General features: G+C 45.4%; 1 protein-coding gene across 2 annotated transcripts in view; it reads right to left on the reverse strand.

The window, feature by feature from the left end:
• FSTL4 (follistatin like 4) overlaps positions 1–12,245 on the reverse strand; it is a 2,447,383-nt gene that overhangs the window by 1,895,316 nt on the left and 539,822 nt on the right. The window lies entirely within an intron of this gene.

The following is a 12,245-nucleotide window of genomic DNA, read 5'->3' on the forward strand; positions in this document are numbered from 1 at the left end:
CCAGCCCAGTAATAAACGACTTCAAAGACATATGCACACAAACAAACCACCCTCTATTGTGATTTCACAGGGCGAACCTCTGTGTTTTGCACTTCAAAAAGCACCCTTTTCCTCGTTTTCAGGAACGATGATGCATTCCATCCAACAATTAAAGTGCCAACACAGGGAGCTGCAGCATCTGAGGACAAAGTATGGCCATATTGGCTGGATCCTTGCTCGTTTGTCACTGCCCCGGTTTATTCCAGGTCTGCGGGAATCCTATTCTGAGCTTTACGCTGTCCTCTACTTGGTCAATTCTGGCTGGATTGGCTATCCCTTGTTGGTACTGCTTTCAAGCTGTTGCTATGCTGCCTTCCTGTGAAATCATATTGGACCAAGTACCCAAAGGTGGATAGTTTCACTAGAGTGGATGAGTGATGGGTAACAACTACTCCACCCCAGCCACACTGGGGGCCACGTGGGATCACCTCCAACTGTTGCTCCAATCCAAGGAAAGTTCTTTACTGTCTATATGTCACTCATGTCCCATTTAGCTGACTGGTTCTTCTTGTTTGTGTTAGTCCTTCGTTCTGGTCCCTTCTCCATCTGCACTGCTGCTTCCACCTTGTGGCTCATCCTATTGGGTGCATGGATTTGTCTTTTACTCTGTGTGGGTCAGGCACCACACAGCCCATTAAGTCTGCTGAGCAATATTTTCTCAACACCCACCAACACTGAAAATAAAGGTAATGAAGCCTCACTCTCATACTTCACCAAAACCAGAACCAGTGAGAAAGATCCTAACATGTCGAAATAAACTTCAAAAACAACAGGACAAATACTCACTCTAATAAAGAAACCCACACTGGATCCTGACTATCTAGGTAGCTATCACCCCATCACCCATCTTCTCTTCCTAGGTTAGATCATTGAGAAAGCGGTAGCCCCTCAACTGCAGCAACACATTGACACCAACAATCTCCTCCAAACCTAACAATCCAGGTTCAGATTTGAAAGTAGCCAAGAGGTTGGATAAAACCAGAAGACAGTGGTGGATGTCATCACGGATGTTGAGGGCATAATTACCCACCTGCATTGGTTGCTGTATCCGTGCTGCATCTGGCACAGTAGACCACCAGGAGCTTACAGACACCATACATTTGCACATGGCAATCAGTAACCTTGTCCTATGCTGGTTCAAGTCCTACTTTGCCAACCTCGTACAAGTGAAACACTTGTGTACGAGCACGATAGAAATAAAATATCAATCAATCAAAACCACCAGCAGTTTGTTCAGATGGACTTCACTAAATCGCCAATTCTACCCAGTGATCTTCAATCTATACATGGAGCCACTGGAAGCCCTCCTAGCCACACACAACATGCATATTCACCAATATGCTGACAGCACACAGCTGTACCTCAAGATCAACTCCATCAAGGACATCCATAGGCTCAAACCCTACCTCTCATTGATCCAGTCTTGGATGTCCAGTGCATACTTGAAGCTCAAACCCTCCAAAACCAAATTCCTACTCCTCACCAACAACACTGAACACCCAACAACAACGCTCCTACGCCAAGCCCCCCGGGTTCCAACAAACACCTCTTCTTCAAGACACATATAGCTAAGAAACCACAGACAACTTGGTATCAACTTTCCCTCCTGTGAAAGTCAAGCCCTTCCTCCCTCCGGAGAGCTTTAGATCCACCATTCAAGCACTGGACCTAATTTGTATATAGGTCGTTCGATTACCAAGTAAGTTCAGAATGGGTGGAACAAATCCCGTACGCTCACCGCTGAAGGGTGAAGGTAGGTAGCGCACTGGCGAAAAATGCCTCGTCACGCTGCAAATGGAACTGACAAGGCATCTTTCGCCAGTGCGCTACCTACCTTCACCTATATACAATTTCGCCGGCTCCTACGGGCTCCGGACCTACCATAGTGATTCTTTATCTCAGGCTCCCATCCGGGTTCCTGGTCTGGTCAACGTTAGTTCTCAGCCGATACTCTTTGTGTAGAGTACCTCCCACTGGCGCCATTACGGCGTGGCTATGATTTCACTGCCTACCTAGACAGGATTGACTCTGTCTGCTACCCCTACTCATCCTTCGAAGTAGAGAGCCCCCACTAGTACCAGACAAGGTGCTAAGAAACTTATTTTTATCTAATCTATGATTCAATAAGAACTAGGTATTTTTGTTGTAACTACCCCCTCCTGATGAATGTTAGTGACTTATGTTTTTGGAACAGAAACATGTCGAGACAGGCTCTCTGGAGTAAAAACAGAGACATGACAACATGATTTACTAACCTCAATGGAGTTTGGTACATTACTATTTGTCTTATACTGTACCTTGTATATTTGTTTGAAATGTTTTAGCTAGCATTTTGTGCCTGTTATTTATTCTTTGTTTTATATTGGATGTGAAGTTTTGTACTGTGGACCTGTTAATTTAATGACTCGTTTTAGCCTTGATTCATTATTAAAAAGACATTTATTTTTTAGTAGTTTCTGGTCCGTCCCCTTTTTCATAGAGGTCTAACTCTAGCCCCTGTTCCACCAGCTTTGTCTTCTATTATATACTGATCTTGATCCACCCGGATATAGACGAAGTAGACACTGTCAACCAGTTTGTATCAGTAGTCTACCGGGGTTCCTCCTTTCATAATACTCCTTCTTTGTACCCCTGAGCAGTGTCGCACACATGCCTGCATGCCTCCTCAAGGGTCTATGCAGATAACACCACATCACCCCAGCCCTCATCACCATTCACTGGCTCCCACTGCATGCACAAATCTCCCTAATGTCTGCTATATCATCTATAAGGCAGTCATACTCAAGTCACCCAGCTACCTTGTGGAGAAACCCATCATCTCCGGTAGACAGCACACCACCAGAAGCCAAAAAAAGTGCATACTTGAAATCCACAACTGCAAAAAGGAAAGGACCAGAAAACAAGCCTTATCTGCCTATGCCCCAAGACTATGGAGCCTCTTCCTAGTCAGCATCAGACTTGCCCCCAAGCACCATTGAGGAATCTCTCTGCCTCAACACCTAGGCTATCACTCCGACCCTTGTGCCACCTCACTCACTAGACGTCGCCTACCCCCCTATTCCCCACTGCTGGTTCAGCTGTACCCTTCCTCTGTGCTAATCTGTATCCCACCCCCCCGCGGTATATCTGTTCTGTTGTTACCTCTGAAAAGTTCTCTGTTATGCATCTGTACTGTTGTATACCTCTGTAAAGTGCTCCATTGCTTTTCGAAGCAAGGTCCACGCTCAAGAAATACCATAATAATAATATATATTAAAATGTTGATGAGTGCTGATCAGGCTCATTCAAGCATGTAGGATCACGGAGGCCCTGGCAGCAAGCGGGCTTTGCGGAAGGTCGAGTGAGAGTGCTTGTGCGGATGAACAGTGGCGCTTCAAGTGCTACAGGCTGGAGCAGTTCAAAGAACACTTCAACGTTGGCCTGGCCAATTGGGGCTTTAGCCGATGGCAGCGGTCAGCGAATACCACTCCAGTGAGTTTTCAGGTAGCTGCCATGAAGTATGGATCAAGAGGGTGTCAGGGTCAAGTAATGGGGTGGTGTTTCTTGGGCTAGCTGGCCTGAGGCGTGCAGTAACATACAGGTCGGATTGGCAAGTGACCTTCTAGACATTTGGTTGAGTTTCCCGCGCTGAGCAGACACTTCAGGCCTGGCAGATGAAGGGCTCTGCTAGTATGCGATTCTGTGTCAGGCTGATGGAGATGCAGTGCAATAGTTCGGCTGGTTGGAGGAATGCAAATACCTGCAACGGCACCTTTCATGATGCGTGAAAAATTGAGCAACTGGGTTGGTGCGGGTAAACAGGGAGCTTTTGCAGGTCTGGCACTATGGGATGCAGTGAGGCCTTGGCAAAAGACTTGAGGACAGGATACTCCATTTCAGGGTTTTCTCTTCTGGCATAAAAGATGTGTTGCAGATTGGTTGTTCCTGATCCACAGCACTGGTAACTCCTTATGGTCCCTGGGAGTGGTAGGTGGACATAGCTTCCTTCTCTCTAGGACTGCTCCTTCTCCAACTCTGGCAGAGTGCTTTGGACAGTGCAACTGTCCCAAAGGAAGCCCAGATGAGAGTCCCTTGAATTTCCTGTGAGAAACCTAAGGACGTTCTCACAAATAATCCCTGAGGATCATTTGTTCAGGTGGCCTGGGGAGGGCCCTGGCCACCATAGATTGTCTTGGATCCCAAACCTGGGGGCAGACAAGCGAGGGAGGATCATCACAGCAGAGGATCCTTGGGGACTGAGGGGAGAGTGCCTGAAGGTGACACATGGTACAACCCATGCCTTGCCCCAATAAATCCTGCCCTCTCTCTACTTTCATGGCATATTGTCATCCAGCCCCTCTCTTACCCCATGCCTTTCCCTCAAAAGAAGAAAGATAGAGAAACCCAGATCTAACGGTAAACCAAAGCTTTTTCCAAAACATGACACTAACCTTTTCTCTCTTCCCACAAAACCTAGAGGGTATTCTGTAACCCAACTGCTTCCCTGTCATCTTCCACTAATAAGACTCTAAGACTAGGGAAACTGGAACAACACAGACTCATAACTACACCAATTCACCCAATCAGAAGATATTAGAAACAACACACATACAATATCATACATCATCACACTCTCCCTCAGCCTTTAGAGGGTATTCTCAATCTCATCCTGTTCCCCCCCTCCCCATTTGCAACATGCACTAGGACGAGGAAGAGGCAATCATGAGCAATGAAGATTACCCATACGAACCGCATGGAAATGCAAAAAGAGGCCTACTACATATCACCATTAGCCTGTCTCATTAATAGAGTCAGCCAAGGTCAGGCACTTGACTACAACTGTACACACCTGACTCTACATGACTCTCCCCTACGGATTATCAGAAAGAAAGTGCAGGGAAGGAAAAGGTACACTTCACCTTTAAGAACTAACTTACACAGGACTAGAGGCCAGGCACGGGCCACCAAATGGCTAAGTGAAGGTCAGGCAAGCTACACACTGATCTCTCACCTGCAGACCGTTAAACTGCTGCAGATGTTTAAAGGGAGGCTTCCCACGAACACATAGAGCTGCAGTTAGGAGAGGGAGGCTGCGTGTCCAGCAAAGAATCCCTTGTGAGTAGTGTGAGGAGAAGAAGGTGAGACACAGGAGGGAGCCATGGTTTGCAGACCTAGAGACTCAAGACCTACAGGAGAGAAGGTACGGGCTGGCGTACTGGGCAGCAGAGACCTGCAACTGCAAGGCAAGAGAAGGGACACATGGCGGAATCCATCTCCCATCTCCCCTCCATTGTGAAGTGTGCTTGTTCTCCTGTTTAGCTGCTGGAGGCTTCCTAAGCCCAGCCGGTGAGTTTCAGAGTTGGAAATCCGACTGCAAGGGGACCGTGAGCTAAATGCCCGTTGCTGAATGCAACTTTGTATCATAAAACGATTGCGTGTGCATCAAAGTCAAGAAAACCCATTGTTGAATGTAACATTGAATTGTAAAGCTCCTGCGGATGAAAGATCTTAGAAGTACCTGAAGAGGTGAATTACAATATTAATGTTACAATGTTAATACCATATTATAGGGCGAGGGGAAAGCATGGTATGGAGTTACAAACAGTCTGTTGAAACTAAATTCATTTTAGCAGCAATGGGGCTGCACTTTTAAAAGGACCACATCTTATAGTTAACTTACATATTAGAAATGTGTTGTAGTTTACAAATTGAAATGTATATTCCTGGCCCGACCTGGAAGGTGTCTTCTTTAAGGATTTCGTATTAGCTTTTCTACAAGGGAAGATATTCTCAATTTTGCATCAACCTTTTATTGGAATAAAAATGGAAATCCAATTGATGGTAAACAGACATGGTCAATAGGGAGATTTTAGCTTCATACATCTGTTAGAAAAGCTGTAGTCCGTTGGACCGTGGAGGCACTCCGAAAGTAGATGTATAGCTGTATCTTATTAAAAGATGGATATCATTATTCATGAGTGGGTTACATTAAACAGCCAAAATAGAATTTGATGACAATACTTTATTTTCTTCCTCTCCAGATTCCCACTTTGACATGCAGTTGAACGGGACACCTGCTGCGTGCTTCTGTCTCAGACGCTGAGCCCACAACACTCAGGCTCAATCACACCCAGGAGACCCGTTGCGCTCCAAATCGAACATCCCTCCAATGTAGAAAGTCTGGCTTCCAGAAAGCTACCGAAAGAAGACTTTTACCATCTTGGTTCTGATTGTATATCATTTACTTCTTAAGCATTCCGGGCTTCCCGTAAATCAAGGACTCTGCGCATAACACAGCAAAGGAGGGAAACTCTGTAACAGTGACAAGGATTGGTCTTTAATAGGGGGGTGCAGGAGCAATGGCTAATCCCCTGTTAGGATTTGACCATACATAGGGGTGAAGCCCCCAATTTCAGTGAACAATCTTTTAGGTCAGTCGTTTTTCTAAGAAATGAGCTGGTGGTAGATCTTTGTCTTCTGCGGGGCTTCCCTCTGGAACTGCCTACCTGCCTCTCTGAAACTTGAGGAGAACCATCTACGGTTCTGGAAGCTCCTCAAGACTTTGCTCTTCCCCTCTGCCTTTGCCCCTCTTTTCCCCTGCTGATCTGCTTTCTCGCTCAGCAATACCACACCTGGCCAACCTCTGCCCTTTGGGCCCAGGTACCTGCTCACCCTGCCACCCTCCTGCACTGCCCCCTGGCTACCCCATGCACTGGGGTCTGTATCTGTACCCATACAGGTCCCCCCACTCTTTGTCTGCACTGATCAGTTACTCCCTATCAGACTAACCTTGCACGTGGCCCTCACAGGCTGCACTACCACTGTTTTGATTCACTGTATTCATTTATTTATCCACTTACTATTTATCTTGTCCTCTCTTATGTTCTGCACTTTCCAATTTCTCCCCCTTCCCATGCACTTTCCCCCTTTTTTCTTCCCCCATGCACTTGCGCGTTCTCAATGTCACTGGGCCTAGTAAGATCGTCGTTTGTTCTCTCCACTGTTCCCCTCCCTTTGCCTGGTCTCGCTCTGAAACACCTGTGTATGAGCGCGATATAAATAGAATATCATATCATATCATAGCCCATCCAGCAACAGAAGAAGGATCCCAAGGCAACTCTTCTTGGAGCTAAAGCTGCCCGGATTCCCTTGCTTTGGCCGCTCTCCCCTGACCTACAGGGTGGGGACAATGTGACTGCTGGAAGAACACCTTGCCTAATACTGAATACTGCCGGTACACGGACAGTTGTTGGGCAATAATCCATTTATCAAGCAAAGTCGGCCACCTCAACCTGCATGGGACAGATTATCACCCACGCTCTTTCAAAGTGAAAACAGCAGAATCCGCTGCAGTATAATACATTTCAATTTAGTGATCTGCAGGGGTTCCCATCAGCACTTTGAAGAACCCATCCACGGTAAAGAAAAGAGAGCAAGAAGGAGAGAGAAGAAGGAATAGTGAAGAGAAGAACGCTCAGTGTTAGTAGATCAAGAAAGCACTAGGTTGTGTTGCCCTGTGGTGCGTCTTTGCCAACTGTACAAGAGACCACTGGCAATCAGATCTGGGAAGATGAGAGGGGCAATAGACAGAGAGGTAACAAAAAAGGTGTGAAGACCACAGGAAGATTCTATGCATTCGAGGAAGAGAAGAAAGAAATGGAAATGGGCTCTGATGGTAATACCGGTGATGCCTTCTATTCATTAAAGCCAATAAAGATACATTATAGGTTCAACTAAATAAATATATTATTTTGCAGCATATTTGAAAGTGTTCAGCTAGCATAGTCTTCAGCTTTGGAGTCTGCCAACGATTTTTTTATATATACTATGCATATGCAGAACATGACAAACAATGCTAGAGGCTATGTGGATTTTCTACCAACCATTTTATAAGGTCATGTTGTATTACTGAGTCCAAATTAACAAGGGGGGTCCTGGGTAAGTCTCTCGCAACCAGGACTAATGTCTGGCAGAGAGACTCCCAGGACCCCCCTTGTCAATTTGCGTATTACTGAGTCCTCCATGCCGCACCACTGCCATTTGCACAGTGCCCAGACACTCTGGCGGGTATAAAAAATACGAGGAGGAGGAGTGGGTTTCGTTAATGGGGAGGGAATGAAAATGACAGATAATTTTGCCGGTTTTTTTTTACACATGCAGCTCAGAAGTTGCCAGAAACGGTGGTCAGGTTTGTCGGTCAGTGGTCTGTGTCGAGGGCATTTGTGTCAATTTTTTAGTCTTGCATGTTCATGGTGTCAGGGCGTAATCATAATGTACCCTGTGTAGCAAGTCTGCAAAGCCTGCCCATGTCTATGCTTACTTTCGCCCTCTGTTGCTCTTAGCTGCCAGTCAAACAGGACTGCTACTACTCAGTGTACTACTCAATCCAAGGGTTTATACCACTCCAGAGAAAGTAATATTTGGCGCACTCGCTCTTATAATGCATCCAGTTTGCATGAGTTTAGGGCCATAAAAATGTCCCTGTTGCCCCTCTCACAGTGCCCCCCGCCCAGCCTTCTAGAATGGCCTTATTTTAGCAACCACCATGACTCTGCAAACAGAATGTTGTGGGCAGTAAAGAATGAAAGATATTCGTGTTACATGAGGCTAACAGGAAGAACATACCCCGTGGAATGCTTCTACCTGCCCAATTGGACAACTCCGGGCCTTTCTTATTTTTTCTAATTTAAAAAAGACTGGCGTTTGTTTCATCCTCTATGGCTCTGCATTCAACAGCATTTTGCCACCTTAGCATAATTGTTTCGACTAATTACAGATCATTTCAGTGACTTAAAAGAACTTGATACGCCTGCCAGTCCAGAGGAAACAAATTTCAACGAAATAAGAACGCACTTGACTGTCTTCTTGTTCCGCTACCCCTGAAACATCCCTGGTCATGCTTGTACACAGTGGGCCTCATCACGAGTTGGGCGGTATCCCGGCTGTAATACTGCCCAACTGTAGTAGCGTTAGCGCTAACAGGTCCAGTGTTATTACCGCCGGATCACGGCTTGGGGCGTTAATGGTAAATCCCCATTCCTCATTGGATCCAATATTCCCCATTGGGGCCAATAACCCAATGGGGAATTATGCAAATACTGCATGCTAATACAGCCAGCGGTAATTACACCGAAAACAGGGTGCTAAATGGGATTTTCACCTCCAGAAGCTGGAGGTAAAACAGCCCATTTAGCACCCAACTCGTGATCGGGCCAGCCCTTAAATGCTGTGGTAATGCCGTTACTGCCACATTTTAGGGCTACTGCCCAATTCGTGATGAGTCCCAATGTCCTCTTATCACGTCACCACATGGCGTCTCCTCAGTCCAATCTCTTCTCCCACAGCAAATATAGGACCAGGTGATGGAAAATGTTAATTCCCAGCCTACTCACATTTCCAGCAAGAGCTCCTGAGCTTTCCTGGACTTGTTTTTAACTTCCTGGTGCTTTTCCAACCAACTCGAAAGGCCAACATTTAACTGCCGACCTTTCAATGTCACTTCATCCTTTCCGCCCTATCATTTTACCTGCCTCCTCTATAATCTCCGAATGCAGCTACAGTGCTTCCGGTGAACTCTACGCATAACTTGCATATTGCAATCACCGCCCACACACAGTGATGTGTACTGCTGCTAAAAAAAAGCCACAAATAATGTTAGAAAAAAAAAAAACGAGTGATTTGTTAAATCCACAGTCATGATCCCTCTGCATCTGCTTCAAAATAACTTGGATTGATTTTGCTTGTGAATATTTGGCCCCTCATGTGCACAAGCTTTGGCTTTCCACTGCAAGCCATCTACAATCCTCACTCGGAATATAATACATGTCTTTTAAGGATCCATAAACAACAATACAACAGTCACATACAAATAAACACGATAACACAACGTTATATCGTATCATTCATTTCAACAGCTCCAGTGGACTTTTTAATATGCATACATTTATTTCATGCATGTTTTGTAATACCTGTAACAACAATTTTTGTAAAGTGCTGATACTACAAGACAGCCACACAAATAATAATAATACTCATTTATACAGCACTACGAACCCTAAGGTATCTGAGCGCTGTTTATTATTAGCCAGGGTGTGTGGTGCTCATTTATCGACCTCGAGAGGATGAAAGGCTGAGTTTGGCCGTGCCTGGGTTCGGTCCTGCATCAGCAGGTTCTGCACAGTTGTCAAAGCGAGCGCTCTACTCGCTGTGCTATCAGACCAGCTATGAACTGGTTCTGCGATTGCTGAAGTTATGCCTCATCGTTTTGTTTGCCCTATGCGCGCCTTCTGTGCTTGGCTTGATCATCCTGAAGACACGTTGAACCGCCTTCAGTGGCCACATTGCCGTGAGATGTTCAGACTACTTTTTTCAATATTCATATCGATTAGGGGCTATAAACAGCGACAGTCCGTATGCCTTCCTGGTTAGCCTGTCATTGTGCTGCCATGCAGTAGCTGGAACTCTCTACTTCCCATTGCCCATTGTTGTTATATCTGAATCGTATATTTGCACGTATTTGTGTTCAATACATGCATTTTGCTTTTGAAGCCATGTCGTTTGCCCTAGGAGGATGTCCCCAGGAATTGTATTCTTTCTAGAAGATCCATTGCATGTTTTGTCATCACAACATGCATGTGTGCGGTGCAAATCTATAGCGTAAGGATCTAAGCTTCCACCTCTCTAACTGGTCCATCTAAATAGAATGTATCATTTATTCTTATGCGTTTGGTCTAAAGAAAGCAGCGATTTCATTGAAACATCCTCTATCCGACCTCTTCCTCCAAACCTGTTTGTCAGCTCTGTCTCACTCCTGGATTACTTGATCTAGATCGCCTTCGTTGGTTAGACAGGGTTGTCTCCAGTCTTTTGCAGAACTTGGCCTCATGGAGTGGGGTCTTTGCGCACTTATCGCAAACATCTTTCTATACCCGCCTGGGACTGCTTGGCCAGAGATTAGTCCTCGATAGTCATTCCTCACCAGTGTCTTTGCCTTGTCTCTAACTCCCACCTAATATTTGCATTAATAACTACCTATCATGCAATCTCTTTCTCATTCTCTGCTTGCTGGATAGTTTACGTTATAATATTAAATCCCCTCACACAATATGAATCCCCTCAAAATTCATACCCATTACTATTGGCAGAGCAACACTTCCTTGTTGAGCTGTATTATCTGCATTGATCCAACCTCTGCAGTGTCTCTTTGTCGCTCAGGTGGTGATGATGGAAAGTTTTTACAGAGTAGAGGAAATCTATAAAACTCAAAAAGCAGCTTGCATTGCATCGTTTGTGTACGATCAGTGTATAATTTGTGATACCCATTAGGGCTCTGAAGTCGTCCCTTGAGTTGTGGTCAACCTGATGCCAGGTTCTGTTCTCTTTGCCTGCAATGTTTTCCTTTTGTGGGAAGGCATATTGAAGAAGCAACACTACAGCAGATGTTGCTGCACCATGATAACAACAGATCACGCCACAGCAAAGTGTTGCAGCCCTGTGCTTTCACCTTGCCTGATCAAGTTATTGGGGGGATTTTTAACGAGAAGGACCGTTTTCTACAGGACTAGAAGGGCTGGGTATATTTGTTTTGTGTGTGCCTTCTCACCACAAGTACGGGAGAACTTTATGGGTGGACTGGCCGAAGGGCAATCTTGTTGCGTGTCTTGCTGTGACGCTTAATGGGCCCAGCCCTAGCCCTAATGGACCCAGCCCTAAACTCCTCCTTGTCACTTAGAGGGTGGAATCATCTTGAGTTGCTGCATATCCTCCCATGGCATTTCTCCCCTTTAGTGGCCATATTATAGACGTGTTTTATTACCTCTCTACTCACAGGCTGTCAGGTGGCATCTCATTCTGAAGCAGGACAGGTCAGCAGATTCGCACATGGTCTGAGGTGCATTTTGGACATTGACAAGATAAAGTAATAAAAGGGTTCTATATTCATTCACCTTGTTTTTTTTTTGTTGCTGCACTTTTTGCAGAATATGTTTTGCCCAAAACAATCTTCACATTTTTTTTGTTTTATTTGGGGTGGACAATCCCCCCCCCCCCAAACCCTTCTCGCCTATTATTTATTCCATACACACTACCTCAGCCTACCTCCTATATGCCTGCCCATATTGTTTTGTTATTTTTATTTTTTTTGGCAAAACATTTTTGGCAAAAAGTGCAGCAAAAGAAACGGGCGAAGAATGATTGTCTTACCAATAAAAGATCCCTGGAAACAGTGA

The sequence above is a fragment of the Ambystoma mexicanum genome, chromosome 3p (genome assembly GCF_040938575.1).
Source record: "Ambystoma mexicanum isolate Mex_15411 chromosome 3p, UKY_AmexF1_1, whole genome shotgun sequence".
NCBI classification, from domain to species: Eukaryota; Metazoa; Chordata; class Amphibia; order Caudata; family Ambystomatidae; genus Ambystoma; species Ambystoma mexicanum.